Raw genomic sequence first — 17545 nt, forward strand, 5'->3', positions numbered from 1 at the left:
GCACAGCTGTGACCAAAGTGACTAGAGGATAAGGGAGATTTTGAATCTCTGCACACACTTTTGGACACTGGACACTTTTGGATTGTGTGAGGCCCAATGAATATCTGAGCGCTATGTGACAGGCTCGATGGCACAGCTGTGACAAAAGTGACTAGAGGATAAGGGAGATTTTGAATCTCTGCACACACTTTTGGACACTGGATGGACACTTTTGGATTGTGTGAGGCCCACTGATATCTGAGCGCTATGTGACAGGCTTGATGGCACAGCTGTGACCAAAGTGACTAGAGGATAAGGGAGATTTTGAATCTCTGCACACACTTTTGGACACTGGATGGACACTTTTGGATTGTGTGAGGCCCAATGAATATCTGAGCGCTATGTGACAGGCTCGATGGCACAGCTGTGACAAAAGTGACTAGAGGATAAGGGAGATTTTGAATCTCTGCACACACTTTTGGACACTGGATGGACACTTTTGGATTGTGTGAGGCCCACTGATATCTGAGCGCTATGTGACAGGCTTGATGGCACAGCTGTGACCAAAGTGACTAGAGGATAAGGGAGATTTTGAATCTCTGCACACACTTTTGGACACTGGACACTTTTCGATTGTGTGAGGCCCAATGAATATCTGAGCGCTATGTGACAGGCTCGATGGCACAGCTGTGACAAAAGTGACTAGAGGATAAGGGAGATTTTGAATATCTGCACACACTTTTGGACACTGGATGGACACTTTTGGATTGTGTGAGGCCCACTGATATCTGAGCGCTATGTGACAGGCTCGATGGCACAGCTGTGACCAAAGTGACTAGAGGATAAGGGAGATTTTGAATCTCTGCACACACTTTTGGACACTGGATGGACACTTTTGGATTGTGTGAGGTCGATATCTGAGCGCTATGTGACAGGCTCGATGGCACAGCTGTGACCAAAGTGACTAGAGGATAAGGGAGATTTTGAATCTCTGCACACACTTTTGGACACTGGACACTTTTGGATTGTGTGAGGCCCAATGAATATCTGAGCGCTATGTGACAGGCTCGATGGCACAGCTGTGACAAAAGTGACTAGAGGATAAGGGAGATTTTGAATCTCTGCACACACTTTTGGACACTGGATGGACACTTTTAGATTGTGTGAGGCCCACTGATATCTGAGCGCTATGTGACAGGCTCGATGGCACAGCTGTGACCAAAGTGACTAGAGGATAAGGGAGATATTGAATCTCTGCACACACTTTTGGACACTGGATGGACACTTTTGGATTGTGTGAGGCCCACTGATATCTGAGCGCTTTGTGACAGACTCGATGGCACAGCTGTGACCAAAGTGACTAGAGGATAAGGGAGATTTTGAATCTCTGCACACACTTTTGGACACTGGACACTTTTGGATTGTGTGAGGCCCCCTGATATCTGAGCGCTATGTGACAGGCTCGATGGCACAGCTGTGACCAAAGTGACTAGAGGATAAGGGAGATTTTGAATCTCTGCACACACTTTTGGACACTGGATGGACACTTTTGCATTGTGTGAGGCCCAATGAATATCTGAGTGCTATGTGACAGGCTCGATGGCACAGCTGTGACAAAAGTGACTAGAGGATAAGGGAGATTGGATTGCTTTCAAAAAAGCAGTTTGCGGAGCAGTGGGTAAACAGCAATGCAGGAATGTCAGGAAGCCTTAGAAGGCAGCCCAACAACCAACACCACTGATACACCACTATATAGCCTCCCCTTGCCCTGCACACACAGTGACTGGTGTGTTGTGCAGGCCAAATTGCTAGCAGCAGAAGCAGTTTTTTTGTCTTCTCAGCAGGACAAAAAAAAAAATTGGGATTGCTTTTAAAAAAGCAGTTTGCGGAGCAGTGGGTAAACAGCAATGCAGGAATGTCAGGAAGCCTTAGAAGGCAGCCCAACAACCAACACCACTGATACCCCACTATATAGCCTCCCCTTGCACTGCACACACAGTGACTGGTGTGTTGTGCAGGCCAAATCGCTAGCAGCAGAAGCAGTTTTTTTGTCTTCGTCCCTGCCTAACGCTCTCCCTACAGAATCAGCAGCAACCTCTCCCTATACTAAGATCGGCAGAAGTAAGATGGCGGTCGGCGTGCACGCCCTTTTATACCCCCTGTGACGCCACCAAAGCAAGCCAATCACTTGCATGCCCTTCTGAAAGATGGTGGTGACCCGTGCCTATGTCATCACGTTGCCCACAGTGTCCGTGGATCCTGATTGGCTGAAAAAGAGCGCAAAACAAACTTTTGAAACGCGACTTTGGCGCGTAAGTCGCCGACCTCGTGGCCGACCTCATCCTAGGGTCGGGTTTCGTTTCATGAAACCCGACTTTGCCAAAAGTCGGCGACTTTTGAAATTTTTCGACCCGTTTTGCTCAACTCTATTGGAAACAATATTTTTTTTTGTTAGGAAGTTATAAGGGTTAAAAATTGACCAGCGATTTCTCATTTTCACAACAAAATTTACAAAACCATTTTTCTTAGGGACCACCTCACTTTGAGGTGTCTATATGGCAGAAAATACCCAAAGGTGACACCATTCTAAAAACTGCACCCCTCAAGCTACTGAAAACTACATTCAAGAAGATTATCAACCCTTCAGGTTCTTCACAGGAACTAAAGCAACGTGGAAGGAAAAAATGTACATTTTAATTTTTCCAACAAAAATTTCTTTTAGCATCAATTTTTTCATTTTCACATGGGCAACAGGAAAAAATGGATCCTAAAATTTGTTGGGCAATTTCTCCTGAGTACACCGATACCTCATATGTGGTCATAAACCACTGTTTGGGCGCATGGCAGGGCTCAGAAGGGAAAGAGCACCATTTGACTTTTTGAATGGAAAATATGCTGGAATATTTAGCGGTTGCCATGTCAGGTTTGTAGAGCCCCTGTGTGCCTAAACATTGGAGTTCCCCCACAAGTGACCCCTTTTGGAAACTAGACCCCCCAAGGAACTTATATAGATGCATAGTGAGCACTTTGAACCCCCAGGTGCTTCACAAATTGACCCGTAAAAAAAAGTACTTTTTTTTCACAAAAATGTTCTTTTAGCCTCAGTTTTTTCATTTTCACATGGGCAACAGGATAAAATGGATCCTAAAATTTGTTGGGCAATTTCTCCTGAGTACACTGATACCTCATATGTGGTCATAAACCACTGTTTGGGCTCATGACAGGGCTCAGAAGGGAAAGAGCGCCATTTGACTTTTTGAATGGAAAATATGCTGGAATGTTTAGCGGTTGCCATGTCGCGTTTGTAGAGCCTCTGTGTGCCTAAACATTGGAGCTCCCCCACAAGTGACCCGTTTTGGAAACTAGACTCCCCAAGGAACTTATATAGATGCATAGTGAGCACTTTGAACCCCCAGGTGCTTCACAAATTGACCCGTAAAAAAAAGTACTTTTTTTCACAAAAATGTTCTTTTAGCCTCAGTTTTTTCATTTTCACATGGGCAACAGGATAAAATGGATCCTAAAATTTGTTGGGCAATTTCTCCTGAGTACACCGATACCTCATATGTGGTCATAAACCACTGTTTGGGTGCACGGCAGAGCCCGGAAGGGAAGTAGTGCCATTTGACATTTTGAATGGAAAATTAGCTCCAATCGTTAGTGGACACCATGTCGTGTATGGAGAGCCCCTGTGTGCATAAACATTGGAGCTCCCCCACAAATGACCCCATTTTGGAAACTAAACCCTCCAGGGAACTTATCTAGATGTGTGGTGAGCACTCTGAGCCCCCAAGTGCTTCACAGAAGTTTATAACGCAGAGCCAAGAAAATAAAAAATCATTTTTTTCCACAAAAATCATTTTTTAGCCCCTAATTTTTTATTAGGATAAATTGGACCCCAAAAGTTGTTGTCCAGTTTGTGTATATGGGGGGACCACTGTTTGGGCACATGTCGGGGCTTGGAAGGGAAGTAGTGAGTAGTGATGTTTTGAAATGCCGACTTGATGGAATGGTCAGCGGGCGTCATGTTACCTTTGCAGAGCCCCTGATGTGCCTAAACAGTGGAAACTCCCCACATGCTGAGCCCCCAAATGCTTCACAGAAGTTTATAACGCAGAGACGTGAAAATAAAAAATCATTTTTTTTCCACAAAAATCATTTTTTAGCCTCCAAATTTTTATTTTCCCAAAAGTTGTTGTCCTGTTTGTCCTGAGTATGCTGATACCCCATATGTTGATGTAAACCACTGTTTGGGCACACATCGGGGCCCAGAAGGGTGAGAGCGCCATTTGACTTTTTGAACGCAAAATTGGCTGGAATCAATGGTGACGCCATGTTGTGTTTGGAGACCCCCTGATGTGCCTAAATAGTGGAAACCCCTCAATTCTAGCTCAACCTGAACCCCAACACACCCTTAACCACAACCCTAACCCCAACACACCCCTAACCATAATCCTAACCACAAGCCACACCCCAACACACCCCTAACCCTAATCTTAACCCTAATTCCAACCCTAACCCTTATTCCAACCCTAACCCTACTTCTAACCCTAACCCTAATGGAAAAATAAAAATAAATATATTTTCTTTATTTTATTATTTCTGCCTACCTACGGGGATGATAAAGGATGGGTTTATTTACTTTTTTTTATTTTGATCACTGTGATAGGGTTTATCACAGTCATCAAAATGTACCTGGAATGAATGAATGAATCTGCCAGCCGGCAGATTCGATGGGCGCACTGCGCATGCGCCCGCCATTTTGGGAGATGGCAGTGCCCATGGATGAAGATTGGAGGGACTCCAGGAGGTACCGGGACTCGGGAGGTAATGGGGGAAGGGAGGGTGATCGGAAGGTGGGGGGAGCAGAGGGCAGGGGATGGGCAGCAAATACTGACGGCGGCGGCAGATCGCAGCCATCAGTCAGTGGCGGGACATATCACCCCGTCAGTCGGTGGAGGGTCACATAGCGGTCTCCAGTCATGGCCAATGATACTGCAGCATCAGCCATGGCTGGATTGTAATATTTCACCAAGTTTCATTGGTGAAATATTACAATCGCTCTGATTGGCTGTTTCACTTTCAACAGCCAATCAGAGCGATTGTAGCCACGGGGGGGCAAAGCCACCCCCCGGGGTGAAGCACAGGTCCTCCTGTACCTGCGGGTCGGGTGACCTTTCAATGACCCCGGTCACCGAACCCGCAGAAACGCGATCAATTCATGACGCCACATAGACGTCATAGGTCGGATTGGCACCGACTTTCATGACACCTACGTGGCGTCAACAGTCGGGAAGGGGTTAAGGCCACCTGCACACATTCAGTATTTGGTGAGTTTTTTACCCCAGTATTTGTAAGCCAAAACCAGAAGTGGGTGAAAAATGCAGAAGGGGTGCAAATTTAAAAATTGGTCCAATTTTGATGCAGGAGAGTCGGGCGAGTTTAATGCAATTGACATGCAAGTGTCATGCATTTTTTATGCGAGTACAATCCGAATGCAGTGTGATTGCTATCAGACTGCAATGCGATTTTAGCATGAGCTTTTATATAGAGAAATGTTCTAAGTCATTTACACATCGTTTTAAAATGAAATTAAATTTTCTTCACAACATATATATACACTCACTGGCCACTTTATTAGGTACACCATGCTAGTAAGGGGTTGGACCCCCTTTTGCCTTCAGAACTGCCTCAATTCTTCGTGGCAGAGATTCAACAAGGTGCTGGAAGCATTCCTCAGAGATTTTGGACCATATTGACATGATGGCATCACACAGTTGGCGCAGATTTGTCGGCTGCACATCCCTGATGCGAATCTCCCGTTCCACCACATCCCAAAGATGCTCTATTGGATTGAGATCTGGTGACTGAGGAGGCCATTTGAGTACAGTAAACTCATTGTCATGTTCAAGAAACCAATCTGAGATGATTCAAGCTTTATGACATGGCGCATTATCCTGCTGAAAGTAGCCATCAGATGTTGGGTACATTGTGGTCATAAAGGGATGGACATGGTCAGCAACAATACTCAGGTAGGCTGTGGCGTTGCAACGATGCTCAATTGGTACCAAGGGGCCCAAAGAGTGCCCAGAAAAAATTCCCCACACCATGACACCACCACCACCAGCCTGAACCGTTGATACAAGGCAGGATGGATCCATGCTTTCATGTTGTTTACGCCAAATTCTGACCCTACCATCCGAATGTCGCAGCAGAAATCGAGACTCATCAGACCAGGCAACGTTTTTCCAATCTTCTACTGTCCAATTTCGATGAGCTTGTGCAAATTGTAGCCTCAGTTTCCTGTTCTTAGCTGAGAGGAGTGGTACCCAGTGTGGTCTTCTGCTGCTGTAGCCCATCTGCCTCAAAGTTCGACGCACTGTGCGTTCAGAGATGCTCTTCTGCCTACCTTGGTTGTAACGGGTGGCAATTTGAGTCACTGTTGCCTTTCTATCAGCTCGAACCAGTCTGCCCATTCTCCTCTGACCTCTGGCATCAACATGGCATTTCCGGCCACAGAACTGCCGCTCACTGGATTTTTTTTCTTTTTCGGACCATTCTCTGTAAACCCTAGAGATGGTTGTGCGTGAAAATCCCAGTAGATCAGCAGTTTCTGAAATTCTCAGACCAGCCCTTCTGGCACCAACAATCAGGCCACGTTCAAAGGCACTCAAATCACCTTTCTTCCCCATACTGAAGCTCGGTTTGAACTGCAGGAGATTGTCTTGACCATGTCTACATGCCTAAATGCACTGAGTTGCCGCCATGTGATTGGCTGATTAGAAATTAAGTCTTAACACACAGTTGGACAGGTGTACCTAATAAAGTGGCCAGTGAGTGTATATATATACAGTGGGGTAAAAAAGTATTTAGTCAGTCAGCAATAGTGCAAGTTCCACCACTTAAAAAGATGAGAGGCGTCTGTAATTTACATCATAGGTAGACCTCAACTATGGGAGACAAACTGAGAAAAAAAAATCCAGAAAATCACATTGTCTGTTTTTTTTTCCTTTTATTTGCATATTATGGTGGAAAATAAGTATTTGGTCAGAAACAAAATTTCATCTCAATACTTTGTGATATATCCTTTGTTGGCAATGACAGAGGTCAAACGTTTTCTGTAAGTCTTCACAAGGTTGCCACACACTGTTGTTGGTATGTTGGCCCATTCCTCCATGCAGATCTCCTCTAGAGCAGTGATGTTTTTGGCTTTTCGCTTGGCAACATGGACTTTCAACTCCCTCCAAAGGTTTTCTATAGGGTTGAGATCTGGAGACTGGCTAGGCCACTCCAGGACCTTGAAATGCTTCTTACGAAGCCACTCCTTCGTTGCCTTGGCGGTGTGCTTTGGATCATTGTCATGTTGAAAGACCCAGCCACGTTTCATATTCAATGCCCTTGCTGATGGAAGGAGGTTTGCACTCAAAATCTCACAATACATGGCCCCATTCATTCTTTCATGTACCCGGATCAGTCGTCCTGGCCCCTTTGCAGAGAAACAGCCCCAAAGCATGATGTTTCCACCACCATGCTTTACAGTAGGTATGGTGTTTGATGGATGCAACTCAGTATTCTTTTTCCTCCAAACACGACAAGTTGTGTTTCTACCAAACAGTTCCAGTTTGGTTTCATCAGACCATAGGACATTCTCCCAAAACTCCTCTGGATCATCCAAATGCTCTCTAGCAAACTTCAGACGGGCCCGGACATGTACAGGCTTAAGCAGTGGGACACGTCTGGCACTACAGGATCTGAGTCCATGGTGGCGTAGTGTGTTACTTATGGTAGGCCTTGTTACATTGGTCCCAGCTCTCTGCAGTTCATTCACTAGGTCCCCCCGCGTGGTTCTGGGATTTTTGCTCACCGTTCTTGTGATCACTCTGACCCCACGGGGTGGGATTTTGCGTGGAGCACCAGATCGAGGGAGATTATCAGTGGTCTTGTATGTCTTCCATTTTCTAATTATTGCTCCCACAGTTGATTTCTTCACTCCAAGCTGGTTGGCTATTGCAGATTCAGTCTTCCCAGCCTGGTGCAGGGCTACAATTTTGTTTCTGGTGTCCTTTGACAGCTCTTTGGTCTTCACCATAGTGGAGTTTGGAGTCAGACTGTTTGAGGGTGTGCACAGGTGTCTTTTTATACTGATAACAAGTTTAAACAGGTGCCATTACTACAGGTAATGAGTGGAGGAAAGAGGAGACTCTTAAAGAAGAAGTTACAGGTCTGTGAGAGCCAGAAATCTTGATTGCTTGTTTTTGACCAAATACTTATTTTCCACCATAATATACAAATAAAAGGAAAAAAAACAGACAATGTGATTTTCTGGATTTTTTTTTCTCAGTTTGTCTCCCATAGTTGAGGTCTACCTATGATGTAAATTACAGACGCCTCTCATCTTTTTAAGTGGTGGAACTTGCACTATTGCTGACTGACTAAATACTTTTTTGCCCCACTGTATATATATATATATTCAGGGGTTGGACAAAATAATGGAAACACCTGGAAACATCAACAAAAGTTATTTTAATATGGTGTAGGTCCACCTTTTGCGGTGATTACAGCCTCAATTCTCCGAGGTATAGATTCATTCAAGGTGTGAATTGTTTCCAAAGGAATTTTAGCCCATTCTTCAGTTAAAACACCCTCCAGTTCTTTGAGCGACGATGGCGGCGGAAATCGATGTCTAACTTGAATCTCTAAAATCGACCATAAATGCTCAATAATGTTGAGGTCTGGGGATTGCGGGGGCCAGATGAGATGCTCAACTTCATTACAATGTTCCTCGTGCCATGTTTTAACGATTCTAGCTGTATGAATTGGTGCATTATCATCCTGAAAGACGGCATTCCCCTATGGGAACAGTGCTTGAACCATAGGATGCACTTGGTCGCCCAAAATGCCTAAATAATCTCGGCTGTTAATTCTTCCATGAAGGGATATCATTGGCCCGGCGGACCTTCACGAAATAGCACCCCAGATCATCACAGAACCTCCGCCATGTTTTACGGTTGGGAGAAGGCAGTCTGGATGGAATGCTTCTTTCTGCTGTCTCCAAACGTACACTCGGCCGAAGGTCGGAAATACGGTAAACGATGATTCATCTGAGAATATCACATGTTTCCACTGCTCGAGGGACCAATTTTGGAGGTTTCTACACCACTCTAAACGCTTGGAAACATTTGTCATTGAGAGCAGCGGTATATTGCAGCTCTTCCGTGGAATCCAGATTTGTGCAGCTCCCGATGAACAGTTTTCGTGGAAACTGGGTTCTGTAGGTGTTCATTGAGCTCAGCAGTGCTTTTCAGAGCCGCGGTCTTGCGATCCTCTCTCACAATTCTCTTTTAGAGTCCGACGGTCTCTCTCAGCCATCTTCAACTTTCGGCCTGACCTGTGCTTGGCTGCGGACGTTTTTCCTTCTCTTTCAAACGCAGTCATTACTTTGGAGACAGTACCTCTTGACACGCCAAGCATTCGGGCACTTTCTGTTACACTAGCGCCTGCCATATGAGCACCAACAATTTGACCTTTTTGAAAATCCGAGAGGTCTGCCATTGGTATCAGGTTCTCATCAATGTTCTTACAATTCTGCAAAACAAACAGTTAATTTACATACACATATCGCATAACACAAATAATCAACTACAAAACATTACCATATGTTACGGTTTGCATGTTTATAACATGTTAGAAGATTATGATGCCAAAACGTTAGGTGTTTCCATTATTTTCTCCAACCCCTGTATATATATATATATATATATATATATATATACACACACAGTATTTTAGATAGATAAATAGAGAGATTAAAAGCCGGCAAATGATCTGCCGGGTACAGTATAGAATAGAATAGTTTATAATAGGATAAAACAGATATATACACATAGAATAGGTGTGTATATACAGTACATATATATATATACATATATATACAGTATGTCAGTGACACACACATATATATATATATTCCATAGAGATATAGATAGAAGAATAGCCATTAATTCATTTGTCGGCTTCTGTAAAATCAATGCAGGAGCCATCAGGATAGGAGACATGGTTTACATACAGTAAACACATGCATAATAGTTTGATATATAGATGTCAGAAACAAATATAATTAGTATTGTATATGTGCAAATTATGGGGTGTGTATTTAATAAACAAATCTTTTTGGGGGAAAAAATGGCGTGGGCTCCCGCACAATTTTCCAAGCCAGAGAGGGAAAGCCAGTGATTGGGGGCAGATCTTAATAGCCTAGAGAGGGACCATGGTTATTGGCCCCTCCCTGGCTACAAACATCTGCCCCAAGCAATCCCAGATATGGCGCATCTCTAAGATGCGCCATGTCACGTCTCCATCAGATTTGGGGCCTGCTGTTCTGGTCACAGCCACTAGGAGGCGCCGGACCGCCACTTCGCCGTCAGACTCGGGGACGGCTGTTCCTGCCTCGGCCACTGGGAGGCGCCGTGGTTCTATTACGTCGCCGTCAGACTCAGGGCCTATGGTCCCAACTTTTGCCACTAGGAGGCGCCGGTCTGTCACGTCACCGTTGGATTCGAGGCCTGCTGTTCCGGTCACGGCCACTAGGAGGCGCCGGACCGCCACTTCACTGTCAGACTCGGGGACGGCTGTTCCTGCCTCGGCCACTGGGAGGCGCCGTGGTCCACCCGTGAGTTATGGTGGTGACAGAGAAGTGGCTCCTGCGCAGGCATCTGGTGGGCGCAGGCTCCGCCTCTCTGTCAGTCATCAGGGGGTTACTGCATCACCGTCTGGCCTGGTCCTGGGGGCGGGCCTAATGACATCACCAGTCCAGGAACCTGTGAGGGATGACCTGATCCCTCAAATACCTTGGGACTGGTCTTGCAAGCCGCCGGATATATTCTTGGTTCCCCTGTGTGTTACTTAGTGATTGATTTCTGTTTGACTCTGACCTCAGCCTGGATTTCTGACCCCTCTTTTGCCTGACGATTCTGTACTTCTGCTACTCTCCTGGTTTGTGACCTTGGCCTGGATATTCTGACTCTGCTACTTCCTAATGGTTCTGTACCTCTGCCGCCCTCCTGGTTTTTGACTCTGACCTTGGCCTGAATTTGACTCTTCTATTGCCTGCCGTTTTTGTACTTCACTCTGACGACCGTCCTGCTCTGGCCGCTGCTCATATTCAGACAGCTACCTCCTGGGCTCTGTTGTAAATCCAGATCCCTGTATAGGGGTAAAGGGTATCAGTGTTTCTCGGGGTGTAGCCTGGCTGCAGCCCAGAACCGCAGACGGACGTTACATGCCAATTCCGGCACTTAAGCCCCTGTCTCACATAGCAAGATCGCTAGCGAGATCGCTGAAGCGTCACCGATTTTGTGACGCAACAGCGACCTCGCCAGCAATCTCATTACATGTGACACGCAGCGGTGACTGGCCTCCTGCTGGATATCGCTGATCATGCTCGAATGTCCTGGGCCATTTTTTCATCGTCGGTGTCCAGCTGGTCAGAGCGCATCGCTGTGTTTGACTCCGACGAGCGACCTCGTTGGCGACGCAGAACTCAGGGACGAAGGCAGAAAAGCTGCTGTGTGACAAGGTCCTAACGACCGCCGAGGTTGTTATATGGATCGCCGGATTGTTGCTGTGTCGCTGAAGAGATCTGCCTGTTTGGCAGCTTACGAGCGACCATTTAGCGATGCACCAGTGATCCTTACCAGATCGTATCATTGTCAGGATCGCTGGTGCATCGCTAAGTGAAACGGGACCCTTACCCTCTCTCTTCCCACTTACCTTTAGTGGTGGCATATGGGGTAATAGTTGTGGGTTGATGCCACCTTTGTATTGTAAAGTGACATCAAGCCCAGCTTAGTAATTGAGAGGTGTCAATAAGTCACCTATCCATTACTAATCCTAGAGTTGTTTAGTGGTTAACACACTAACACACAGCCAGAATAAAGTCTTTTAATGAAATAAAACAATAAACAAAGTTTGCCATGTTTACTGTTCTGCTAGTCCATGCAACACCCTCGCTTTCCTGTAATTAAGAAAAAAAATAATAAACAAACAATATACCATACCTGTCTGGCGTTCAGTCCCACGCCGTAATCCATATCTGGGGAATATACAGTTTACAACCAGAAGCTGTGCTAAATCCGACTGTAAACTACTGCTAAATGAATGAGAAGCTGCCGGCGATTGCTTCAGTGACTAGCGGTGACATCACTGATGCTGCGCTGCCTCACAGCATGACCCACGGTGAACTCTTGAGCATAGGAAAATGCCAGGTGTTTGAGTAACGTGTTTGAGTCCCCACACCCTCATGTCTTGCTGCTGTTAGACAGCAACAAGACATGCGGGGATTGCCTGATATACCTGGGAAATCACCGCATGTTTTTTGGCTGTCTCAGCTGCGAAACATGAGGGCGTGGGGACTGTTGAACATGTAAATCGATCTCCCGCGATACTAGCTGCATACCCGAGCATCCTAGGCAAACTCCAGTACTGAGCACTTGCGCTCATCACTCATTTTTATAATGCTGCATGAGAAAGTGCATTTTGAAATGAATTCCACACCTACAAGGTCGCTTGCAATGGTTTTCATGGGTAGAGGTTGATTTTTTTCACTGAAAAATGTTCTGTATTTTACAATTTTTGATTTCGGAATAACACAGGATTAATAAGTAGGCACGGTGCCATGCAGAGTTCCTCTTCTCTGGTAAGCGTTATGGGTTGTCTGAGCATAGAGAACACTTTTACTTTCCTTGTGTCAGCTGCTCATATCATTTCCGTTTAGTCTTTACGAATTGTTCACCATTGTGACACATTACTGGGACCCTGATTTAACGTTAAACATCTATTCCAATATAAAGAAAAAAAAGACTTTCAGTCTAACCCATAAAACATCCAAATCCCTGACTGCTGGGGATCAGGTGGTGGTGCAATGCCAGCGAACAATGGGGTGAGCTCACTGCAACAACCCTTGGGTTGCAATCCCATAGAGATCCCTTTAATCCCTAGTCCAAATAGATGTGTTGGAAATGATCCATAAATATTTTAATAAGATGTCAGTGGAGAGTTAACTGCAGAACCCTGAGACGCCTTTCTATCCCTAACTTCTGTCGGTGAGTTGGAAATAAATTGCCCCACAATTCCTGCAAAATAAGGAGATTAAGGTGTCACAGATCTGTTAGGAAGAATTATTTCAGCCTTTTTTCCTGCTGGGTATAGGAGGGGGGATTAATGAATTTCTACAGAGCTATCGTGTCTGTCTCTTGTCACATTCTGCTTGTAAGTAAAACACTGTACATCGATTTGTATCAGATGTTCTCAATGACGTCTTAATTTCAATTCTGAACTCTGTACATACACGCCAGTCAGGGTACAGACTTTGATGAAGGATAAATTAATATGTATGATTGAAAGGGAATAAATAAAATGCAGAACAATTAATTCATCCGGCATTTAGTTGCTTCTTAGGAATGAAAAGGTCATAAAACGCAAGATTCTTAAGAGATTTCGCTTCTTTAAATCATATCTGGTTGACAGAGATATACAGAACATTAGTCAATAGAAAAAATCCAAAGTAATATTGCATCAAACACATATTGACTATATGCGTCTCATTCTATGTGTTAAATCCTAAAGGTCGATGGTGTTATTTTAATAATATCCATGTAGAAAAACTATAAAATATAAATTCCCTCTTCTGCTGTGCACACATATATGGCAATATGCTATTTGGAATATTGAATGTAAATATATACTATCTATATATATATATATATATATATAGATAGTATATATTTACATTCAATATTCCAAATAGCATATTGCCATATGGCATATGGCAGAGACAGAAAATTATGTAACATATCAAATATGCAATATACTTAACAGAAATGCTATGTAACTATGACTGTTACATTGATAATGAAGGGTATCATTAGGCACTTACCAGATTCTGCGCTCTTGTCCTAGGACTATTCCATTTCTGTAGAAACTTCCAACTTGTGCTTGTTCTGCGCTGGTACCCAGGTTTGAGTCTTTACATCCTCTCTGTTCACACAACTATATCCCTACTGATGCTTCATAGAGGCAGCTAAGCGATGAGCAGTGGATATTGTGGGAGGGGAGACAGTGCATAAAGCCTGTACCAGGTGATCCATGGAAGAGATCCTAGCACAGTAATGTACCACGGGATGCACAGACGTCTCTATAATGCCCCATACATGTTTTAGTAAAATGCAAGGGATCAGACAATATGAACATTAGAGATGCTGATGTATGCATTTATTCATGTACTAATATATGCCATTTGTTTGTGAAATGTAAAATTAAGAATGAATGCTTCCAAATTTTTTGTTACCAAAAGGCAGATGGAAGTGAAGGGTTGTTTTTTTTCTCACCAGCATAAATGATAGAAATTGCAAAGTGCTTATAAAACAAGCAACTTTACAGTTTACCTCTTATTAAAAGAACAAAATGGAGGAATTTTTCATCCTATTGTGTTCTGCTCATTGCCAAGGTTACCAGCTTTTTTTTTTAATACAGGGGCGCACTGTAGGTTACATTTTTTAATTCAGGGTGCACATCATGGTCATTTTTTTATTCAAAGGACATAGTGTAGGCATTTTTTTTACAGGGGCATAGTGTGCAACCGTATAATAATTAAAATTAAGGGAGCACAGAGTAGAAATGTGCTTCTTACGTACGTAGCCAAATACAGCTGCATGGCAAACTCTGGAGAGATATGTCATGTCTGCAGTAAAGGGAATAGAACAAAGGAGGGTATGGGAGAGTTTAGAACAGATAAAGGAGAATTGTTCTGTGTGAGACAGAGAGAACAGCAGGAGCAAGTGTGGCAGAGCTTCACAGAAATGGCAAGGCTCGTTAAAAGGTCGATATTGACTTTTAAGATTGCTGCTTCCAATAGGTGGCACCAGAGTTAATTTCCCTGAAGAATATTGCATGGCTTTATAAGCCTCCATACCCTGGCATATCAGGTATGTCACTCTCCATAAGAAGAAATGTTACCCCTTAGGGCTCATACCCATATGTGTGAAAAAGGATGTTCCAATATCAGGACCGAAAAAACGGACAAGTGTCATGCGAGTGTCATGAGAGTACAAACCGATTTTTCACACCTAGCATCTGATTTACATCCGAATGCAGTGATATTGCTATCCGTTTGCAATTGCTAGCAATATCCCAAAAGTAATAGGAATGAAAAAATAACTTTAAACCATGCCAAAGCAGAGGGATACAGTGAGTGTTATGTTGCCTCTATCCTTAAAATTTCTAAGACGGCAGTCCATTACAACAAGGTCGAACAGCAGGCATTGGGGACAACAAAGCTACTGACCAGCAGAGGGCAAAAACAACTCTCCACTGACTGGGATGACTGTCATCTTATTCAAATGTCATTCAGAAACCGCAGGATGACATCAGGTGACCTATAAAAGGAATGGCAAATAGCAGCTGGGGTGAAGTGCATGGTAAGAATAGTTCGTGACAGGTTCCTAGTAGCAGGGCTCAAGTCAAGTAAAGCTTGAAAAAAAGGCTTTCATCAATGAAAAGCAAAGGAGAGCCAGGCTGAAGTTTGTCAAAGAACATAAGGATTGGACCATAGAGGACTGGAGTAACTTAATCTTCTCTGATGAGTCTAATTTTCAGCTTTGCCCAGCACCTGATCGTCTAAAGGTTAGACGGAGACTTGGAGAGGCGTACAAGCCTCAGTGTCTTGCATCCACTGTGAAATTTGGTGGCCGATCTGTGATGATCTGGGGATGCTTCAGCAAGGCTGGAATTGGGCAGGTTAATCTTTGCGAAGGATGTATAAATCAAGCTGCATGCAAGGTTATCCTGGAAAAACAGTTGATTCCTTCTGCTCAGGCAATGTTCCCCAACTCTGAGAACTGTTTTTTCCAGCAGAACAATGCTCCATGCCACACAGCTAGGTCAATCAATGTGTGGATGAAGGACCACCACATCAAATCCCTGTCATGGCCAGCCCAGTCTCCAGACCTGAACCTCATTGAAAACTTCTGGAATGTAATGAAGTGGAAGATGGATAGTCACAAGCCATCAAACAAAGAAGAACTGCTTACACTTTTGTACCAGGAGTGGCAAAAGGTCACCCAAAAGCTGTATGAAATTCAGGTGGAAAGCATGCCAAGACGCATGAAAGCTGTGATAACAAATCATGGTTATGCCACAAAATATTGATTTCTGAACTCTTCCAGAGTTAAAACATTAGTATTGTTGTTTCTAAATGATTATGAACATGTTTTCTTAGCATTATTTGAGGTCTGCAAGCACTGCATTTTTTTTGTTATTTTGGCCATTTCTATTTTTCTGAAAATAAATACAAAATTTAGTGCTTGGAAATATGAACACATGCTGTAAGTATTTTATAGAATAAAATAGCAATGTACAATTTACTCAAAAATATAACAATAAAGAGAAAAATCAGATAAACTGAAACTTGCATTGGTCTCTTTTTTTGCCAGAGCTGTACATCCAGCACCTGTATGTTCTATGTGTTGTTATGCTGTATCTGTATTATAATGTAATGTATTGTGTTGTTTCCCCTTTAAATGTATTAAAGTTAGGGCAAGAAGTGGTTAATGTGAGGGGTGGGTCAGCAGCAGCAGAGAGATGAATCTGCTGTTTCCCTCCAGTTCTGCTTGGATCCTTCACAGGTACAGACCTGTCAGACAGACCGGGCACTGCCAGACCCCGCTGCAAAAGAAGAAAAGAAGCCAAGATGGTGGATGTTGCTGAGTAACAAATGGTACTGACTGCTATGGAGAAGATTTCCGCCTTTCGTGGGTGCCATACATAGAATGTGGTGCCGAAAGAGAGAAGGCCGCACCCCGCTGTGAAAGATGTCCACCTTAAATGGGTGTGGACGAAGGAGGAGCTGCCACCCTTACAGCCTGAACAGGAGAAATGGGTGGCCTATAAAGAGAGCACGGCACTCAGGAATAGTTTGGTTGTTGGTGCTCAAGTCGGGTATCCAACCCATCAATCAAAAATGACAAAAACCTTGGCACTCAATATGTGAAATATTCAGACACAAATTTTGTGCATCCAGACAGAAAGGTTTAAATGTTTTCAGTCCAGCATAGGACCTTAATCAGAAAACTCTCGTTTACTGAAATATACATACAAAATAAGAACAAAAACAAGGCGTTAATTGCTGTCCGCATCATCACTGAAATACATACTAACAAAAGACATGACAAAAATATGTGTTCCAACTTCATCAAAAATTCAAAGGAGAGAGAGACTGCTAGTAGAGGTACTATCCAAGGGTGCTTTGCCGAGTCAGGCGATGGTAACTCCAAAGGTGCTGTGCTGGTCGTTAAGGAAGAGGGACCCTATAAGTAAGTATTGTTGAGCATAGAAGGAACTACAACAGATAATTAATCGTGATAGTATGGTGCGCCCTTGTGCTTTGAAGGATACAGGTATAGCGATATCTCATACATGTGCAATCTAGTGCTTCCAAGATGGCTAAGAATAAAAGTCACACCAATACCTGAAATAAATAAATCCTTGCATTGGTAGCCAAAAGAAGGGCAAA

At 43.9% G+C, this 17545-nt stretch overlaps 1 protein-coding gene across 1 annotated transcript in view; it reads right to left on the minus strand.

Moving 5' to 3' along the window:
- LOC141084265 (gonadotropin-releasing hormone II receptor-like) overlaps positions 1-14024 on the minus strand; it is a 107363-nt gene extending 93339 nt beyond the window's left edge. The window contains exon 1 of the mRNA XM_073568862.1: positions 13913-14024. The gene's annotated coding sequence lies outside the window, so the exon portion shown is untranslated. The remainder of the gene's footprint in view (positions 1-13912) is intronic.
- Positions 14025-17545: the final 3521 nt, after the last annotated feature.

This window comes from Dendrobates tinctorius, unplaced genomic scaffold (genome assembly GCF_039654945.1).
Source record: "Dendrobates tinctorius isolate UK_male_01 unplaced genomic scaffold, ASM3965494v1 ptg000022l, whole genome shotgun sequence".
NCBI classification, from domain to species: Eukaryota; Metazoa; Chordata; class Amphibia; order Anura; family Dendrobatidae; genus Dendrobates; species Dendrobates tinctorius.